The sequence below is a fragment of the Mus musculus genome, chromosome 5 (assembly GCF_000001635.26).
Source record: "Mus musculus strain C57BL/6J chromosome 5, GRCm38.p6 C57BL/6J".
In the NCBI taxonomy this organism is placed as follows: domain Eukaryota; kingdom Metazoa; phylum Chordata; class Mammalia; order Rodentia; family Muridae; genus Mus; species Mus musculus.
The window spans coordinates 109833093-109854845 of NC_000071.6; the positions used below are offsets into that span (position 1 = coordinate 109833093).

The following is a 21753-nucleotide window of genomic DNA, read 5'->3' on the forward strand; positions in this document are numbered from 1 at the left end:
TACTGTCATCACCTTAGCAATTTCCCCAAGATTAGACAGTTATTTTCTAGCTCAGGGTTCGACATCCATGAAAAACCTAGGCATGACACACACAACTATAATCTTAACCTTCAAGAGGTAGACGTAGTAGGAGGACTTTTAATTCAAGACAACTCTCGACTACATGTGAGATTCTATCTTAATATATACTGTCCTCATGGGGGCGGGGAAATGGAAAGGAAGAGATGTAGACGAATATAGATGTGGAAAATGGAAGGAGAGGGGAAGGAAAAAAGAGACTATTTAAAACATGTTATTTCTGTTATCAAACATGCAGAGAAATATCTGCTTGTCAGTTTCTCTCCAATGTGTTATCTTTTATGCGATGTATATTGGTTTTTCAAGACAAGGTTTCTCTATGTAGCCCTGGCTATCTTGGAAATCATTCTGTAGACCAGGCTGACCTTGAACTAAAAAATCCACCTGCCTCTGCCTCCCAAGTGCTGAGATTAATAAACCCATGTGCCACCACTGCCTGGCTATGCTGTTCGTCTTAATTTGGGTTTTATTGAGGTGAAAAAAAATACCAAGACCAAGACAACTCTTATAAAGGACATTAATTGGGGGTATTGTACAGATTCAAAGGTTTGGTGCTAGAAGAAAGGAGAATTCAACATCTTGATCAGAAGGCAGCCAGAAGACTCTTCTGCTCTGGGTGGAGCTTAAGCATAGGATCTCAGAGTCCAAGCCCACAGTGACAGACTTTCTCAAATGCTACATCTACTCCAAAAGGCCATAGTTCCTAATATGGCCACTTGCCACGGGCCAAGTATATTTAAACCACCATACCTTTCAATATCATTGTAAAGTCTTTACCATATTAGTTATATTCATAGGATTACTCTTTAGTATGTGCTCTTTTATGTAGTTTTAGGCAAGTTGATTGTGAATAGGTTTTACCACATTGTCTACAAAATAAGTTTTCTCTCCAGTATGAATTCTTTCATGTCTTTCAAGTGAAGCATGACGAACAAAGGATTTACTACATTGCTTACATTCATAGGGTTTCTCTCCAGTATGTATTCTTTTATGTACTTGGTAATAATTTTGACATGCAAAGGCTTTGCCACATTGCTTACATTCATAGGGCTTCTCTCCAGTATGTGTTCTTTTATGTACTTGGAACATACTATGATATGCAAAGACTTTACCACACTGATCACACTTGTGAGGTGTCTCTTCATTATGTGTTGTTATTTTATGCATTTTGAGATGACCATGTTGTGCAAAGGCTTTGCCACATAGATCACATTTGTAATGTTTCTCTCCAGTATGAATTCTTTCATGTTTTCGAAGTTGACCACGAGAAGCAAAGGATTTACTACATTGCTTACATTCATAGGGCTTCTCTCCAGTATGTGTTCTTTCATGTACTTGGAGATAACTATGATATGCAAAGCCTTTACCACACTGATCACACTTGTAAGGTGTCTCTTCAGTATGTGTTATTATTTTATGCCTTTTGAGATAACCCTGGTCTACAAAGGCTTTGCCACATTGCTTACATTCATAGGGTTTCTCTCCAGTATGCATTCTTTTATGTATTTGGTAATAATGTTGATATGCAAAGGCTTTGCCACATTGCTTACATTCATAGGGTTTCTCTCCAGTATGTGTTCTTTTATGTACTTGGTAATAATTTTGACATGCAAAGGCTTTGCCACATTGCTTACATTCATAGGGCTTCTCTCCAGTATGTGCTCTTTTATGTACTTCGAACCTTCCATGATATGCAAAGCCTTTACCACACTGATCACATTTGTAAGGTTTCTCTTCAGTATGTGTTGTTATTTTATGCACTTTGAGATTACCTTGGAGTGAAAAGGCTTTGCCACACTGATCACATTTGTAAGGTTTCTCTCCAGTATGAATTCTTTCATGTATTCGAAGTTGACCATGAGAAGCAAAGGTTTTACTACATTGATTACATTCATAGGGTTTCTCTCTAGTATGTGTTCTTTCATGTATTCGAAGTTGACCATGACAAGCAAAGGTTTTACTACATTGATTACATTCATAGGGTTTCTCTTCAGTATGAATTCTTTCATGCATTCGAAGTTGACCAGGACAAGCAAAGGATTTACTACATTGATTACATTCATAGGGTTTGTGTTCAGTATGCATTCTTTTATGCATTCGAAGATTACCAGGGTATACAAAGGCTTTAGAACATTGATTACATTTGTAAGATTTCCCTCGAGTATGAATTCTTTCATGTTTTCGAAGTTGACCATGAGAAGCAAAGGATTTACTACATTGCTTACATTCATACGGTTTCTCTCCACTATGTGTTCTTTCATGTATTTGGAGAGTATGGGGTCCTGCATAGGCTTTACCACATTGATTGCATTTGTAGCGTTTCTCTCCAGTGTGTGTTATTTTCCAAATTCGGAAACTACTATGATGAACAAAGGCTTCACTGCACTGAATGCCTTCATAGGGATTCTCTCCAGTAAAACTTCTTTCATTCCTGCAAAGGTAATTGGCACATGTGAAAACTTTACCACATTCACTAGACCAATGAATATTTTTTATCTGTAGGAATTAATTTTACAATTTGGTCTAATTGGAAAGAAGAATCACATCTTAAGATTTTTATCACTTTGTTTACATTCATGGGTTCCCCTTCATTATGTGTTGTTTTGCATGCCTGTAATGGTAAGAGTGTTATTACATGGCTTACATTTGTAGAATCCTTCTTCTCTATAATATTTTTCACAAATTTGATGAGAAATGGAAGAGCTCAGAGCTTTACCACACTGAGTACATTCATAAACTTTCTATATTGTGAAATACACTACATTTTCACACTACTTTGGCAAAGTAAACCTGGACAAACAGAAAAGAATTTCTACAATCCTAGTACTCATACGGATTTTCTGCAGTGTGAGTTTGGGGATATATTACCACTGAAATTGGAAAACAAACTAATTGTAAACTTGTAGCACACTGAGAAAGTTTGCTCAAATGTGGACTACTACATACATTTCAATTGTTCTGTGGGTGAGAGAGTTACATAGCTTATTTCAGTATCCCTATGCTCACACGGCTTGTATCCATTGTAATACAGGATATACCTATTTAAAAAGGAATAACAAATGAAAGATTTCCACGTTACATTCATGAAGTTTGGTTGTTTATCCATCATGGACATATGGTATAGGCATTAAGTTTCCTCCTCAACAACATTCCTGACTCTCATAAACGGCCCCACTCGCTTAAACTTAGCAATGTTAGTCTAGGAGTAATCAGCTTCACTATGAAATATTTGCTTATTACAAACATACACTTATCACCTAATATATATCTTAGCAATATTTGAATGATATGAGACTAGATTCGCATTTCCACAGAGCAGCTGGAATGTGGCTATGATTCAAATGGTAATATTTGTGAAAGCATTGTTTCCTCGTCTTCTCTTTCAGAGAAATGCCTTGAAAACACAAATCAGACACCTGACATTGAGGTATGGGGATCTGTGAGAATTTAATCAACACACTTAAAGAATGCTTTTTTTATTTTATTTTTTTAAACACTGTTGCTTTTCTTTAAAAGTTCCAGGACACATTAACTTTTCTTTATAAGCATATCCATACCAACTTGAACATGAAAATTACCTTCCATGTCTTCTGGAACTTTGACAATGTTCTTCAATATTATGGTCTTCCCAATTGTAGCCTAAAACATAGTACCAGAAAATGTATGATATATTATTGGAAATTAGGCAAATTTAAGTTACTATCTTTAGTAAACCTGATTTATTCACCTCATTCTTCCTCATTCTCAAGTGAAATTACAGAAAAGCATCAACAACAAGGAAACAGTTGTTCCCTTATTTTAAAAAGTGAAAGAAAACTCAGTCTTACCTACAGCATTGAGGTTCCTGTAGGTCTCCAACATCACATCTTTGTAGAGACTCTTCTGTGAAGGATTCAGCAAAGCCCATTCTTCTCGAGTGAAGTTCACATACACATCATCATAGGTCAATGCATCCTAAAATATTCCACACATGTGTACAACAGAAACCATGATACCGACATCACTGTAAATGTATGCTTCATTGACAATATGTGTGTATGATTCTGGTGTTTCCCCTACTTATTTCATGACCAAAAAGTTCTAATGTAATTACCAAGTCATCTTAGAAGGAAACTGAGTAATAAGGTTCAATTCTGTCATTTCTTTGCTTTTTGAATAATGTTTAACCTTACTAGAGAAATGCTAATTAACAGAGAGAGAGAGAGAGAGAGAGGCAATATTGAGCACACATCAGAGAAATTGGGCAAGCTGAGCATATTAGTTCATGTCTTTAATCGCAGCACTCAGGAGACAGAAGCAAGTATATCATATCTCTGGTCTATTCAGGACAGCCAGAGGTACATATTAAGACCCTGTCTCACCTGTAATAATCAATCAAACAAACAAGAAAGATAGAAAGGACTCAGATATTTTTAACTGGAGTTCTTAGAAAGAATTGCACATTCACTCCATTTCTCTATTCATCTTGCAGCATCCTAAAGTGTCCCAGTTTAATCTGTAACAGTAACAAGATCTTACTAAAAAGGGATGCATCTTTAAACACATACAAATAGACAGATGAAAATATTGGCAATGTCAATATTGATTCTACATGGGACAGGAGATGGCTCAGCAGTGAAGAGCTCTTGCTGGTCTTGCAAATAATTGGGCTCAATTGCCAGTACCTTCAATGGGACTTCACAACGATCAATTACTTCAAGTTCAGGAATTCTGAACCCATCTTCTCACTACTATGGGGACCAGGTATACATGATGTGCATATTCATGCATAGACTCAAATATTCATATTTATTTTAAAAATCAAAACAAACACAAAAGGTAGAAAGAATGCTATGCACCTACAATCCAATGACTCAGAAAGCTCAGGCAGTATCAATGTCATGAATACACGCCATCCTGAGAAACAGAATATTCTCTCTACTAAATTTCAAATTTCAAAACGTGTATGAACATCAACACAACAGCATATGCTTGACATGTACCAACATCTACATTGCAAGACCATCAGTCAATGATATAAAAACAAACAAACAAAGAAAAAAGCTAGGCATGTTGGCCCACATTAAATCCCAGCACTCTGGAGTCAGACTCAGGTGGACTTGTAAGCTTGAGGCCACATGTGCTATACACCTACACAGAAAAATGATGTCCTCAAAGACAAAAACAACAAATTTAAAATTATAAAAACACTGAGCTTACAAAATAACTTAGCACTGAATTACAACTGCTTCAACTGCATCCTATGTAATTTAGGGGATAAAGTCTATAATGGTGAAGGCAGGACAACATAAGAAACAAGCTGACTAATCACTCCAACAACCACACAGTTCAAACACACACACACAGGAAATGGGTTGAGTCTATAGACACTCAAATTTCATCCCCAATAAGCAATCTAGAAAGGTTCCTCCTACCAAACGACTAAGACTGAGTTGGCCAAAGCCAAGCTAAATCTATGACAAGCTGCAAACTGACAATTTGGGAGACTAGGCTTAAGTTTGTTTCCCAGAACTAGAAAAGTCCAAACAAGTCAATTCAGGAAAACCACCCTCATAGACTGCCAATCAGGAGCTTCCAGGAGCTGCCTCTGCCACCAGGCCTGAGGCAAATCTAAACCAAGATTACTTAGCCTTGTTTCCGGAAAGTCTCCCAAATTCCCCAGAACCTAAACCAATCCCAAAGAAACCCATACCCCTGTAAATTGAGTCAACCAATCAGAATTAAGTTCACGTACTGCTCCCTAGAACTCCCCTAACTGGCTTTAAATGGAGCTTGCAAAGCTCATGTCTGTCTCCATCCCAGTGAATGACAGACCCCTGTATGATAGAATTCTGCAGAATAAAACAATTTTGCATACTATTTGAGTTGGGGGCTTCCTTCAGTGATTCTTGGACCCTAACATTATAAGCTCTCCCAAAGAAAGCTACAATAGAAAAATAAGTGTTCAAAGACATCACTCTATCTGGGAGCTTTTTGACTCAAATCAACTACATTCTGGTCACAGACATTCATGATGAAAATGCACTGATTTAACTTCAATGACCCTAATAATCTGCAGCAGCCCATACATTCTTCAAATGTCCAAAGTCTATTATGACTCTCTTTTTTAAAATCAAGATTTATTTATTTCATTTATATGAGTACACTGTATCTATCCTCAGACACACCAGAGGAGTGCATCAGATCCCATTACAGATGGTTGTAAGCCACCATGTGGTTGCTGAGAATTGAACTCAGGATTAAAGGAAGAATAAGCAGACAGTGCTCTTAAGGACTGAGCCATCTCTTCATGCCCTCTTCTGATACTCTTGATTGCTACATCTTGTAAAATCAAAAAGTAAGCCGGGTGTGGTGGGGCACAATCTTGTAAAATCAAAAAGTAAGCCCGGTGTGGTGGGGCACCCCTTTAATCCCAGCATTAGGGAGGCAAAGGCAGGCAGATTTCTGAGTTCCAGACCAGCCTGGTCTACAAAGTGAGTTCCAGGACAGCCAGGGCTATACAGAGAAACCCTGTCTTGAAAAAAACCAAAAAATAAAATAAAATAAAATAAAATAAAATAAAATAAGGGAAAAACCAAGGACGAACATTGTTTCTTGCCTTGCCCTCTGACTTGGTCACTGTCTCATGCTCAGCTAGCTCTCTCATGTAACCCAGGCCCTCTTGCTTAGGGATCCTGCCACCCTCAGTGGAAGACCCTTCCCACATCAGTCATCACAATCTCTTACTAACATGGCATCCAGTCATTTTAATGAGGGCATGAGCTCAAGTAAATCTCCCTCAGATACCTGTAGGCTCCAAAACGTCGACAACTTAAGCTAATTGGAACACACAGACAATAATATATCAGAAAGTTTCAAAAACCCTAATCTAATTTGTTAACTATATCAATCACTTAAGTAGCAAAACCCCAAAAATAGCTCATTGCAGCGACTGAAAGCCAGAGTTGCCAAGAAATGAGGAGAGGCAAGCCTTCAGAATCAAGAAGAGGAAATTAAAACTGTTTCCCAAACTATCAAAAACTCAAGAAACTCATAGTAAATTTTTAAAAGACAAAAGTAGGTAAAGGTCTATCATTTCCCAGAGAAACAACAATATAATTAGATGATAATGAAAAAAAAATATCACACAACATAAAGAGCACCACAAATAAAAAGAGACAGAAAGACTGACAGACATATAAGTGTTTTAAAAATGAAGTACAAGAGTATAATGAAAAAAATTAAGAAATTACAGGCCAATACTCATCCTGTGTATTCTGTTTCTTCTCTTTGCCAATAATAGAAAATAGATTAAAAGTGGCAAAAACCTGGTCAATTGGATATAGAGGTAGCCTAAGGAATGGGAAAAGATTTTTTTTTTTTTTTACCAAATCCACATCTTACAAAGGCCTAATATACAAAATATATAACAACCTCAAGAAACTAGGCTTTCCAAAGTAAAAAATTCCATTTATAGTGGGGTATAGATCTAAACAGAGAATTCTCAACAGACAAGTCTCAAAAAGCTGAAAAATACTTAATGAAATAATCGCCATCTTAGCCATGAGGGGAATGCAAATCAGAACTACTTTGAGTATCTATCTTTTACAAGTCAATAATAAAAGTGGCAGGGCATGCTGACAAGGATGTGGAGAAAGGGGACCAAAACACAACTCCTTGTGGGATACAAACTAATACTGTCACTAGAGAAATCACTATTTCCTTAGAATCATAGTTCCTCACAACAGTGAGAATCCCTGTAGCCAAAACCCAGCTACACTGCTCTTGGGAATCTATCCAAACGGTGCTCCACTGTACCACAAGAACATTTGCTCAACTATGTTCCTAGCATATTTATTCATACTAGCCAGAAACTGGAAACATCCTAGAGGTACCTCAAATGCAGAATGGATAAACAAAAGATGAGGTATGTTTATACAATGGAGTATCACTCAGGTGTTTAAAAAAAATGACATAGTGAAGTTACAGTCCAATGAATGCAACAACAACAACAACAAAACACACACACACACAAAAAACCCACCCTAACTGAAGTAACCCACACCCAGAATGACACACATGGCATTCATTCACTTATAAGTGGATATTACCTACTAGGTAAATAATAATCAAGCTGTACTCCACAAACCCAGAGAGGCTAGGTAGAGATGGGCTATAGAGGGAAGCACAGATCTCCTTCTAAAGGGGAAATAGAGTAGTTTCTGTGAGAGGACTGGAGTTTGATGGGAAGAGGAGTAGGAGGGATCAGTTAGAGGAATGCAGGGGTAAAGTACAATGCAGCTGGAATTACGGGGTATTCAGGGGTTAGAGTAAAAACCAAGTATGATAGAAGCGTCCTGGATGCTATAGGGTGACCCTAATGAAGACGCCGAGTAATGGAGAATATGGAGTCTGAACTGACTATCCTTGTAGCCAGCCAGGGCTTCAGTGTTGGAAATGGGTTACATTTGGTTGAGCTATTAGCCAAGGTGGTTTTAGAGATCCTTAAACAATCCATGCTGATGCTAGGACAAACCTCTGCTCTCAGATAACTGACAGCAGGGCCCCATCAGGACAAATTCCACACATTTCACTGAATGCAGAAATCAAGCTGGTGCAGGCTTGGAACCTTAACCTCTATGTTCTAGTCTCTTAGAGGAGAGAAGGCTACAGAAAGAGAAACCAGGACCACTATCCCTTACACACAAACACACACACACACACACACACACACACACACATCCCTACAACTGGTCCTTCCTACAAGATGTGCTGGGGCATGATGGTAAGAAACTTGTTTGAGTGGCCAACCAATGTTTGGTTTAACCTGAGACCCTTGACATGAGAGGGAACCCATGACTAACACTGACTGGATTTCTAGGAACCTTACAGAGACTTAAACGGCAAGCATAGAGACAGCATGGGTCTGTGTCAGGTCCTCTGCTGACATGTTATGGTTGTTAGCTTGATGTTTTTGTGGGACTCCTAACAGTGGGAGCAGGTGTAACTCTGATTCTTTTGCTTGATCTTGAGACTTCCTCCTATCAGGTTGCTGCTATGCACACTCCAGTGAAGCCTGCTTGGCAGGCGGAGAGGCCTGGAAGCACTCACGAGGCAAAGAGTTTCACAGAAACTCAACCTCCTAGAACCCTGGCATTCTCATAACCCATATACTCATACCCCCATTAGTCTGGTGTATGGATCCGCGTGCTTTCTTTTACTATTATTTTATTGTAAGTGCCTTTAAAGATTGAATTCTGGCATAGCTAAGCCTTCGCCAGTGTTCCAACATCCCAGAAAATCCTTGAGGCCAACAAACTTGGAATTCAATAGGAATTCAGTGAGAAGGTTATCTATTCAGTAACATTCAAGTTTACTTCTAGTAGAGACACATTTCAAAGAAAGGAGCAAGAATAGCTCAGGGCTGGTCTGCAGAGGGTTTCCTTGAGACAATGGACAGTCTTACCCAGACAAAGGAATTCACAATGGCCTAGTGAATAGGTGGGTTTACCATGAAAAGAGTTAGGGAATCCCCCTGAGACAGGTTTCTTCATTAGGCCCAAAGAAACAGCATAAATCAGGCATTTACTAAGAACCCCTGGTGGTGGGCTTAACAATAGACTAGCATTACACCTGACTGTCTTCTTAGTGGCAGTGGCCTGGTCCCCCCCTTCATTTGATGTATACATTCCTTTTGTATTGCGTCACTGTAACTCAGCAGATATATCTTGCCTGGTTTCTTGTTATTCTTCTGTATAAAAAGTTAAATGCTCGAAGAAACCATAAAGTAGCAAAGACCAGCTACACTGATTAAGGCTAAAAGAGGAGCCAGACAAGGATGGATTTTGCCTTCCACATATGCTGCCACCCTTAAGTCTCTTTTAGATTCAGGTTCCAGGTTAAGTTTTGAACAACTTAAATACAGACTGGAGACTGCAAGTCTAGCCACTAAGTCACATGGGAAATTGGCACAGCAAGCATATTCCAGGATCATTTCTTAAGGACACCAGTGTCCTAACACAGCAGGTTAGTGACAGTGTCCTAAGTGGAAGGTTCCAGATGATGAAAAACATCAGAAAAGGAAAAGGTAGAGAGTATAAAAGCTGGGGTGGGGAGGTCTTACACAAGCTATGGCTTATGCTAAGTCAGCTTCTTAAGAATACCATCTTGTACACGATTGACATGAGGGAAAAGGAAGGAGATGGGAGACACCTCTGAAGTCAGCAGAAAGATTAAGAAAGTATGAAGTCCGCAGAAACATCAGACAATGGGACACATTCAGGAGAAGGCTAATCAAACACTGCTGCACAAGGGAAAACTCAATGGTTCTCAAAAACATTTCTGACCAAATGTCTAGTGGCCTTGGAACTGATAACCACAGCCCCATATGGTGGGAAGTTGTACTCTCAGAATCTGATTCGACCCCTCCCAAAGGCCCTGCCCCAGACCATTCCCAGCTCCCAAGCACATTCCAGGTTTTAGAGAAGGAGCTCTGCAAATGCACCCAAGAGGAGGAGATGTCAGGAAAGAGTCAGACTCGGGGCTGAAATCAAGCAATAGAAACAAATAGAACTATATACAGAATCAACAAAACCAGGACCTGTTTCTTTGAGAAAATCAACTAGATAAACCAGACTAACCAGAGGGCACAGAGACAGTATCCTAATTAATAAAATCAGAAATGAAAAGGAGGATATAACAATGAAATATATCTTAAAATAATTACTCTCTTTAAAAAATATTAACAATTGAAAATATTAAAATCATGTTCTACAAAACAAAAACAAAAAACGAAGTAAAGGAGCCCTGTTTTCTCTCTATACCCAGGGCCTCAGGGAAAGCTCCTAAGGACTAGGCCCAGGCTGTGACTGGCTCTGCCAAGAGTGTTCCTGGGTTTCAGAAGGAGGTGTGTCCTTCTCCAGACATGGGGACTTCAGGGAAAGCATAGCTGGATCAGGCCTACACTCAATGCAATGGTTGTGGGTTTTTCTGTTTTGTTTTGTTTTGTTTTTTTAAGTTTTCAAATGGTTGTCACTAGATGTCATCTAGCCATTGTGGCAGAACTATGCTTTTCTCAAGAAGAAAACTGCGCCTTATGGCACAAGAGGCCTTGCTTTTGGTTGTGATCCTGTAATGAATGCCCCATTAAGCAGCTGGTTAGAGGCCTGCTCTTTGATAAGGGGATGGGCCTAGTGGCAGATTATAAATCAAGTTTGTTTCCTTTGTTATGATTTCTGGACAATGCTGGTGAACAAGCATGTGTACCCTAGCATCCTAACCTCTAACTGCCCTGGCTGGCATAGTACTTATCTGTGAGGTGTGCGGCAGTCCTCCCTCAGCTAAATTCTACTTGGTGTGCCTTACTATTTCCTAAGCTTTACTAAATCCTTTACATCATCAGTTTTACTCTTTAACATCACAGCTTGACATTGAATTGCTACCCAGCACAAGAGATGCCTTTTACAGCCTCCACAAAATTAACTCCAAATGCATTGTCCACCTTAATGTCAAATGCTAAGAACAGAACTTGTAGAAAGTCGGACTCTCTGAGTTTGGGATCACGCCAAAGATCTCTCTACACACAAGCCAAATGTTCTGCACAGATGCAGCCCCCAGAGCGAAGTTATTCAGACGCTACAGCTGGGTCTCGCAAGTGGCTAGGACCTCAGGGGACATCGCACATGGCTGCGGATTCCCACTGAGTCCCAGGAAAGACCCACCACAGCAGCTCGCGCTGCTCAGACCCCTGCTTCTCCCCATTGTTTTCAATGACCCTGTACTCACCATGCCGCAACTTCGGAGCTTGCCTGAGCACCCTCCACAGCATCCAGCGGCAGGACAGAGAACACAGCTTAAGGGACCTTTCAAGCCTGCTCAGCTACTAAGCGAAACCGACCCAAGGTATCCGGAAAAACCCGCCTTCCCTTCTGACTGGCAGGTCCCCCTAGAGGCTCTGATTGGCCAGTAAGTCTTGAGTGACTCGAGCACCTCCCTTAGGGTTAGGGTTTGCTGAAGGTACACAGTGCAGAGGTTCTCAGCCCTAGCTTCAAGTCCAGTGCCTGACTTTTTCCAGATCTACAGGGATTTGCATTTCTGTAGTATTTGTGCCTGTCCTCCAATAGCCTACCCATCTGTCTCCCTGCGCAGCCCCAGGAAGGCTCCACCACTCCACCTGGCACTGCTCAGCCACTTGCTCCTTGCATTTGTAGGGTTTCTTTCAGGTAGGGATTTTTTATTCATTTGGAGACTAATGTGATGTACAAAGGCTTCACCATACTGAATACCTTCATAGGGTTTCTCTCCAGCATGAATTCTTTCATACCTTTGAAGATAACTGTGACATGCAAAGGCTTTACCACACTGGATATTTTTAGAGGGTTCTCTCCAGTAAGACTTCTTTCATGCCTGCAAAGATAATTGGCACATGTGAAAGCTTTACCACATTCACTAAACCAATGAATCTTTTTATCTATAGGAATTAATTTTACAATTTGGTCTAATTGTAAAGAGGAATCATATCGTAAGATTTTTATCACTTTGTTTACATTCATGGGTTCCCCTTAATTATGGTTTGTTTTGCAAATCTGTAATGGTAAGAGTGTTATTACATGGCCCACATTTGTAGCATTCCTTTTCTCCATGAGAAATTTTTTTTTTAATTTTAAGAGAAATGGAAGAGCTCAGAGCTTTACCGCACTGAGTACATTCACAAATTTTCCTATATTGTGAAATACACTACATTTTCATACTACATTGGCAAAGTAAACCAGGAAATCATAAAAGAATTTCCACAATCCTAGTACTCATAGGGATTTTCTGCAGTGCGAGTTTATGGATATATTCCCAATTAAGTTGGAAAACCACCTAATTATAAACTTGTATCACACTGAGAAAGTTTGTGCAAATGTAGACTACTATATATTCTAAGTGTTCTGGGAAAGAGAGGTACATTGCTTATTTCAATATCCATATGCTCAAATGGCCTGTATCCATTGTGATACAGGATATACCTATTAAAAAAGAATAACAAATGAAAGGTTTCCACATTGCATTCACGCAGTGTGGCTGTTTGTTCTTCATAGACATATGGTATAGGAATTAAGGTTTGTTCTCAACAACATTCTTGACTCTCATTAACTGCCCCTCTCACTTCAACATAGCAATGTTAGTCTAGAAGTAATCAGCTTTACTATGGAATAATTGCTTATTAGAAACATATACTTATCACCTAATACATATCTTTGGCAATATGTGAGTAGTATAAAACTAGAATAGCAGTTCTATAGAGTAGCTGGAATGTGACTCTGATTCAAATGATAATATCAGTTCAGGCATTGTTTCCTTGTCTTCTCTTTTAGAGAAATTCTTTGAAAACACAAATCAGACACCTGATATTGAGGTACATGGATTGAGAATTTAATAATCAATACACTTAAAGAAGTACTTTTCTTTACACTGTTGCTTTTCCTTAAAAGTTCCAGGACACATTAACATTTCTTCAGAGCTATATTCATATGAACGTGCACATGAAAATTACCTTCCATGTCTTCTGGAACTTTGATAATGTTCTTCAATAGTATGGTCTTCCCAACTGAATCCTAAAATCTAGTACCAAAAAAATGTATGACATATTACTGGAAATTAGGAAAATTTAAGTTTCTATCTTTAGTAAACCTGATTATTCACCTCATTCTTCCTCATTCTCAATTAAAATTACAGAAAAGCATCAATAACAAAGAAATAGTGTGGGAGCTAAAAGGGGTCAGGGAAGGAGAGGGAAGTGAGGATAGCCCATGTCTGGCCAGAGTTCCTCCTATGCTCTGGGTAGGTGGATGCAGAAGGGCTGCCAGATGCTTTCCACTCGGCCCCTGGTGGGCATCTAAGCCTCTGACCCCACTGGACAGAGGGTGGACAAGGGGCAGCCCCCAACCAGGGGCCTGGGGCAACAACCCATGCACCTGGGTTATGGGAGAGAGGGCTTAGGAAAAGAGGTTCCTACACAGGCGAGAGTCTGCGTTTCGGCCTTGATGAGCAGAGACTGTCTGTGGTTTTAGAGCTTTGTTATAGAAAGGCAGGGGAAAGAGAGAAGGTAAAAGAGAGAGAAGAAAGGCTAGAGAGAAAGAGAGAGTAAGAGGGTTAGAGGAGAGGAGAAGAGAAGCCAAAGAGCAAGAGAAGTGAAAGGAGTGAGAGAGGAGAGAGTGTGGCGGGGCCAAACAATCCCTCTTAGAGTATGCTGCTATCTTTTCTGTTGCTAGGTAACTGGGGAGGAGTGGAACCTGAAGGTCAGAAGCTTGGGACATTGCCTACATGACTGTTAACCTTGCTTTTCTTGTGGGGGCTGAGGGGGTTGTAACTTCTACAGGAGCCAGAGTTCCAGGAGACATGAGAGAACTCCTTTTGTCCCATGTAGGTGAATTATCACCACCGGGTCCCAGGGTTCAACATCTAGCCAACTGGAAACCAGGCTCTCTGTGCATAGCCCAATGCCCAACAAAATAGTTGTACCCTTATTTTAAAAAGTGAAAGAAAATTCACAGTCTTACCTATAGCATTGAGGTTCCTGTAGGTCTCCAACATCACATCTTTGTAGAGACTCTTCTGTGAAGGATTCAGCAAAGCCCATTCTTCTTGAGTGAAGTTCACATACACATCATCATAGGTCAATGCATCCTAAAATATTCCATACATGTGTACAACAGAAACCATGTACCAACATCACTGTAAATGTATGCTCCATTGGCAATGTTTGTATGATTCTGGTACTTCCCCCACTTATTTCATGACCATGAAGTTCTAACATAATGTGGTTGCTGGGAATTGAACTCAGGTCCTCTGGAAGAGCAAGCAGATAGTGCTCTTAACAGCTGAGCCATCTCTCCATCCCCTCTTCTGACACTCATGATTGCTACATCTTGTACAATCAAAACACACGTTATATCTTTCCAACATATGAAAGCACAGAATGTCCCTTCCCATTCCAAAAGAGAAGAATGTGTACATAGTGTGGGAAGACTAGACCAAGGCAGGAAACCCAGCAGGAGAAACAACATATCCTGTAGCTCTGTCTCAGACACAAGGGGACTCAGTCTGAAAAGGATTAGATGGCCCTAACCCTGAAACTTCTCATATATCTCTCAGTTTAGTTACTTGCACTCTCTCTATGCAGCTCTCCATGGCAGATGTCTCCTAGCTTAGGTATCTCAACATCTAGTGGTCTCAAAATGCAACTCAGGCTTTATCCTCACAAGTTCATACAATGCACTCTCACAGTATCCTCCCTCACTGGGGCTCTGACTCTGGCAAACATAGATGGTTGGAACAATGCTGAACTGAAACCACAGGGGAAGAATCTATGACCTTAAATTTTGCATTGTTCTTATATCCAGAATTTGGGTGCTCCTGTCAAGTTTGGATTCTAAATTGGGATGAACTCCCCCATGTTTGGACCACAGTTGAGGCAGGCTTTGTATGAAGTTCCTTGCAGGGACTAAGAATTACATTGCCTACCCCCTACCTCCCAACCCCCATCCCCCACTCACCCCCCTCTGCCCTTTCCATTCATTGAAGGCTTAGCAGGAGGGTGGGTTTCCCTTAGGACACCTTCTTAGGCTTTCAATCCTGAATTCAGGCCTCTGTCTCAGCACTTGGCTGCCATTTGAAACTACCCAGTGCTGGTTTGTTCTTCAAGCCACAGACTTTGCATTAATTTCTGCCCAACTTGTTGCAATTTTTTTTAATTGTGGTCCTGAGTGAGCTACTGGAAATAATCATCCAACAGATTCAATGTTCCATCTAAGGAATACAGCCAATTAGTTTTTTAATTCTGCCTTACTCAATTTCTCAGAGCACAGGAAGAATAAGAAAGATTTGGGGTCAAATTACCACACAAATCACCTCTAGCTAAATTTTTCATGGTGTCCATTTTCAACTGAAATCCTATGGAAAAAATATAATGTAAAAGCAAAATTCTAGACCTTTAGGCCCAGGCTTGAGAATATGACCTCTATGACTCAATGTTCCAAGGTATGCTAATCATAAAACAGATAGCAACATCCCTCCACCCACCCTCTTCCTGGGTTCAAGGAGTGTTCATTCAAAGAAAGTCACCCTGACCCACCCTGACCATTGCTGGAACCCGCTATGCAAATGTGCTATTGTTAGGGGCTCTTAGAAACTGTCTTGAGAGATAACCCGAACAATTTCCATGTATTCCTTGTGACTCCTATAACTTTGCACTTCCTTGTGACTCTTTTTTTTTTAAGATTTATTTATTTATTTATTTATTTATTTATTTATTGTATGTACACTGTAGCTACGGATGGTTGTGAGCCACCACATGGTTGCTGGGATTTGAACTCCGGACCTTCGGAAGAGCAGTCGGGTGCTCTTCCCCACTGAGCCATCTCTCCAGCCCCTCCTTTCGACTCTTAACTGGTATCTTTGGTATTTTCCAACAAGGCCCTCCCCACTTCCTTGAGTTGTGGTTTCTTCCTTTAAATTCCCCCTTACCCAGCTATTCGGGGTGCCACGGTCCTCTATCCTTGTGTGGTGTATGACCATGGGCCCGAGAGGGCTCTTGAATTAAAAGTCCTCTTGCAGTGAATGATTTGGGGTGTCACCTCTCCTGAGTCAGAACTTGGGGGAGTCCTCAAGTTGTGGGTCTTTCACTATGACCTCAACTTCTGTCTTCATTACTTGCAATACTCCAAATTTCCAGATGCTACAACAACAGCCAATTAAGCTCTGAGTACATTTTTCTATGTTGTTTGCCATCTCAAGTTCTAATATCTCCCACATCCCTCCAGTGAAGAACATTTCCAGTTTCTGTCCAGCAACAAAATCACTTCCTTTGCTTTTTTTTCTTTTCTTGGTTCTAACTTGCTACTCTGTTACTTTGATTAAATCGTCTAACCAAAAGCATCTCAGGTAAAGGTTCATTTGTTTGGTTCTGTCAGATAATTTTGGGATCTTAGCATAGAAACTCAAGCTTCAAGAAAATTAGGCAAAAAACATGGACAAACCATTGTTTCCTGCCTTGCCCTCTTGTTTGGTCACTGTCTCATGCTCAGCTAGTTCTCTTATATAGCCCAGGCCCACTGGCTTAGGGATCCTGCCACCCTCACTGGAAGACCCTTCCCACATCAATCATCACACAACACAATCTCTCACAGACACAGCATCCAGCCATGTTGATGAGGGCCTGGACTCAAGGGAGGCTCCCTCAGATGTGGCAAGGATGTGGAGAGAGTGAACAACTCTCCACTGCTTGTGGGGTGCAAACTAATATAGTGACTATGCAAATCCTCATTTCCTCAGAATCTTGGTTCCTCCAAACACTGACAAGCCATCTATCTCAAAACCCAGCCACACTGCTCTTCCGGAATTCATCCAAAAGGTGCTCCACCCTACCACAAGGACACTTGCTAAACTATGTTCATAGCATATTTGTTCATACTAGCCAGAAACTGGAAACAACCTAGAGGTACCTCAACTGAAGAATGGATATACAAAAATGTAGTGCATTTATACAATGAAGTATGGCAAAGCTGTTTTAAAAAATGACATTATGAATTTACTGGCAAGTGAATGCAACTAAAAAATAAAACCACACCACCCTAAGTGACGTAACCCCACACCCACAATGACACACATGGCATGCATGCACTTATAAGTGGATATTACCTACTAGGTAAATAATAATCAAGCTGTACTCCACAAACCCAGAAAGGCTAGGTAGAGATGGGCTATAGAGGGAAGCACAGATCTCCTTCTAAAGGGAAATAGAGTAGTTTCTGTGAGTAGACTGGGGTTTGATGGGAACAGGAGTGGGAGGGATCAGTTGGGGCAATGCAGGGGTAAAGTACAATGCAGGGAGAAACAGCTGGAATGGAGTCATTTGTGGGTTAGTGTAAAAACCCAGTACAATTGCAAATTCCTGGATGCTATAGGGTGACCCTAATGAAGACTCCGAGTAATGGAGGATATGGAGTCTGAACTGACCATCCTCTGTATCCAGCCAGGGCTTCAATGTTGGAAATTGGTTACATTTGGTTGAGCTGTTGGCCAAGGTGGTCTCTTGGAGATCCTTAAACTATCCATGCTGACACTAGGACAAAACTTTGCTCTCACATAACTAACAGTGAAAAAGTATAACTTAAAAACAAAAATTCTAGGCCTTTAGGCCCAGGCTGGAGAATGTGACCTTTGTGACTCAATGCTCCAAGGCATGCTAATCATAAAAACTGATAGCAACATTCCTCTACCCACCCTCTTCCTGGGTTCAGGAAGTGTTCATTCAAAGAAAGTCACCCTGACCCACCCTGACTGTTGCTGGAACCCTCTATGCAAAGGTGCTATTGTTAGAGGCTCCTAGAAAACTGTCTTGACTTTCCACTTCCTCTTGACTCTTAACTGATATTTTTGGTATTTTCCAACAATGCCCTTCCCACACCCTTAAGTTGTGGTTTCTTCCTTTAAATACCCTCTTACCCAGCTACTCGGGGCGCCATGGTCCTCTACCCCAGCATGGTGTATGACTGTGGGCCCCGAGAGCACTCGTGAAATAAAAAGTCCTCGTGTAATTTGCAGCAAGACTGTTAATCGTGAGTGATTTGAGGTGTCGCCTCTCCTGAGTCAGAACGTGGGGGAGTCTTCACTTTGTGGTTCTTTCAACAGCAGGGCTCCATAAATGAGGACAAATTCCACACAGCTCACTTAATATAGAAATCAAGCTGATACAAGCTTGGAGCCTTCATCCCTGTGTTCTAGTCTCTTTGAGGAGAGAAGGTACTCTACAAGCTACAGGAAGAGAAACGTGGACACACACCCACCCACACACACACCACTCCCACTTACACACACACACATTCAAATACATACCCCTATAATTGGTCCATCCTGCAAGATGTTCTGGGGCATGATGGTAACAAATTTGATTGAGTGGCAAACCAATGTTTGGTTTAACTTGAGACCCTTGACCTGAGAGGGAACCCATGACTAACACTGACTGGATTTCTAGGAACCTTGCAGAGACTTAAATGGCAAGCATAGAGACAACATGGGCCAGGTCCTCTGCTGACATGTTATGGTTGTTAGCTTGGTGTCTTTATGGGACTCCTAACAGTGGGAGCAGGTGTAACTCTGATTCTTTAGCTTGATCTTGAGACTTTTCCTCCTATCAGGTTGCCTTGTCCAATACGAAGGCTTTCATCTTGTCTTTTTCTATCTTGTTCTGCCCTGTTAGGCTGTCCTCTCTTGGAGGTCTGCTCCTTTTTGAAGAGGAAACGGGTGAGAGGGTGTTCAATAATGGAGAAAAGAGGATAGGTGAAGTGGGGGGCATGGGGCATAGCTAGGAAGACTGTAGGGAGGAAAAACAATGCTCAGGATATATTGTATGAGAGAGAACCTGTCTTCAATTAAAAATTAATTTAATATTGCTTAAATGAAAATGCAAAAAGGGGGGACTGGAGAGATGGTTCAGCGGTTAAGAGCACCAAGCCTTCCGAAGGTCGTGAGTTCAAATCCTAGCAACCACATGGTGGCTCACAATTGTCCTTAATGAGATCTGAAGCTCTCTCTGGTGTCTCTGAAGACAGCTACAGTGTACTTAGATATATTAATAAATAAATATGAAGAATGAAAAAAAGATTTAAAAGAAAGCAAATGCAAAAAAGGAAAGCAATAATGAACAAAGAAAAGCAAAATGGTGAAGACAAGGACAGTATGATTGTGGCAGATACCTTTTTCATTCTGTTTTTGTAGACCGTGATCATCACACAGGACTGTAAAAATATCATCTTGGAGGCCCAATTCCTCCTACTGATCATCTAGACCTAGTACTGAAAGCTTCTAGCCTCTCCACAATCTTATCTAGGTCTAAAATGTTTTGGGCATCTGAGACTTAACTGCTGAATAAAATCACCCTTTCTTTTTCTTTCTGAACTTTGGTCGGCAGATCAACTCAGCTGTTCTGACTCAAACTCCTCTTCATGCTAACAGATTCAAACTGGCTTCTTTCACTTCTTACTGAATTGCTGTGCGTGGCCTCAAATGTCACTGAGGCTAGGGTGTCTGAACCCCCTGGCTGCACTGTCGCTGGCCTGCAGCATGCAAGGAGTTTTCTTCACTGAATGTTTGTGTCATCTTTGGCTGTGAAGAGATGTTTAAATTCATGCTGGCATAAGAAAAGATGCTCAGTGCTTGTCTAGATATTTAGACTAAACTTTCATGTAGCAAACATCAGTTTATTACTCCTAGAATGGCAAGCCACCTCAAGACAGGATAAGCAGTAAACAACACAACGCTTAGCATTTAATATTGAGTGACTCAGATTCCAGCTCTTCAAGTATAAAACTGACGGAATAGCACATACTGCAAAATTAGGAGTGAGATATGTAAAACTGTGCAGGCCCTGTCACCTAACGAACACTAAATAAACAAACATTAGTTACTATTTCTGTCACTGGTGTTAGTGTTATTAGGGAGCCTATGAAGGATAGGTGACAACCTACCTACACTACTCAACTTTTTTCCCCATCACTAGGAAATATTGGGAGATTGAGAGTAAGACAACTCTGCAATTAGCATTTTGGGTTGATTTCAATGGCACCTTCTTCACTTGGTCTTGGTAACTCTGAACTTTGCTAATATTTAACCCACTTTTTAATCTGTTTTTAAAAACAAAAAAAACATATTAAATACAATAGCATGGCAGGCCGACAACTGCTTTTCTTTTTTAACTATTTAGTTATTATTATTTTTTTTTTTAGTGTGTGTGTGGGAGTGTGGGGCACCCTCTGAGACTAGAAGTGTCTGGGACCCTGGAGCCAGAGTTAGAAGCAGTTGTGAACCTTCCAATGTGGGTGCTGGGAACCAGGTCTTGGTTCTCTTCAATGGTAGTCTGTGCTCTTAACCACTGAGCCATCTCTCCAGCCCCATAATTGCTTCTTTTAGTGAAGAAAGAAATACCTGTTTTAAAATTGTATCATATTACTTGGTAAGGCAAAAACAACAGATGCTGTTAAAAAAAAATACAGGTTGTGATTTAGCAATTAAGGGCTAGACGACATGACAGTGCAACAGGTGGTTGCTCTAACTGTCCTCAGCTTTCTGTCAGATTTGCATCAGATGTAGTAATGGAGCCAGTCTTCAGGTGGGATGTTCTCAAAGATTGGACATAATATTGCCCACCATGTTTGCAGAACAAATACTTGTTGTTCCAAACTATTGTATATTCTTCACGCCTGTGACTCCCTAAATGATTTTTACTGTTTGTTTAATTTGTTTTCGATGCTGTGATAAACATCACGATCAACACCAGCTTGAGGGTTTTACTTATTCTGTCTCACAACATATAGTCTTTCATGAAGGGAAATCGGGGCAGCAACCTTGGCAAGCAGGAAACTGGAAGCAGGATATATAGCAGAGACCATAGAAGAATGCTGTTTCTTGCTTGCTTGCTCAGCTTGTTTTTTTTCATATGACCAAGGACTACCTACCCAGGGGTCACAATTTCTTGGGCTTTTTCCTTTTTTCTTTGGAGACAGGGTTTCTCTGTATAGCCCTGGCTGTCCTTGAACTCACTCTGTAGACCAGGCTGGCCTCCAACTCAGAAATCCACCTGCCTCTGCCTCCCAAGTGCTGGGATTAAAGACCTTCACCACCATTGCCCGGCTGGGCTTTTTCACATCAATAATT

At 40.6% G+C, this 21753-nt stretch overlaps 1 pseudogene across 1 annotated transcript; it reads right to left on the reverse strand.

The window, feature by feature from the left end:
• Positions 1-408: 408 nt before the first annotated feature.
• On the reverse strand, positions 409-1050 carry Gm10416 (predicted pseudogene 10416; annotated as a pseudogene). The gene has a single exon (NR_027964.1). The product of NR_027964.1 is annotated as a predicted pseudogene 10416 (transcript).
• Between the last annotated feature and the right edge of the window lie 20703 nt (positions 1051-21753).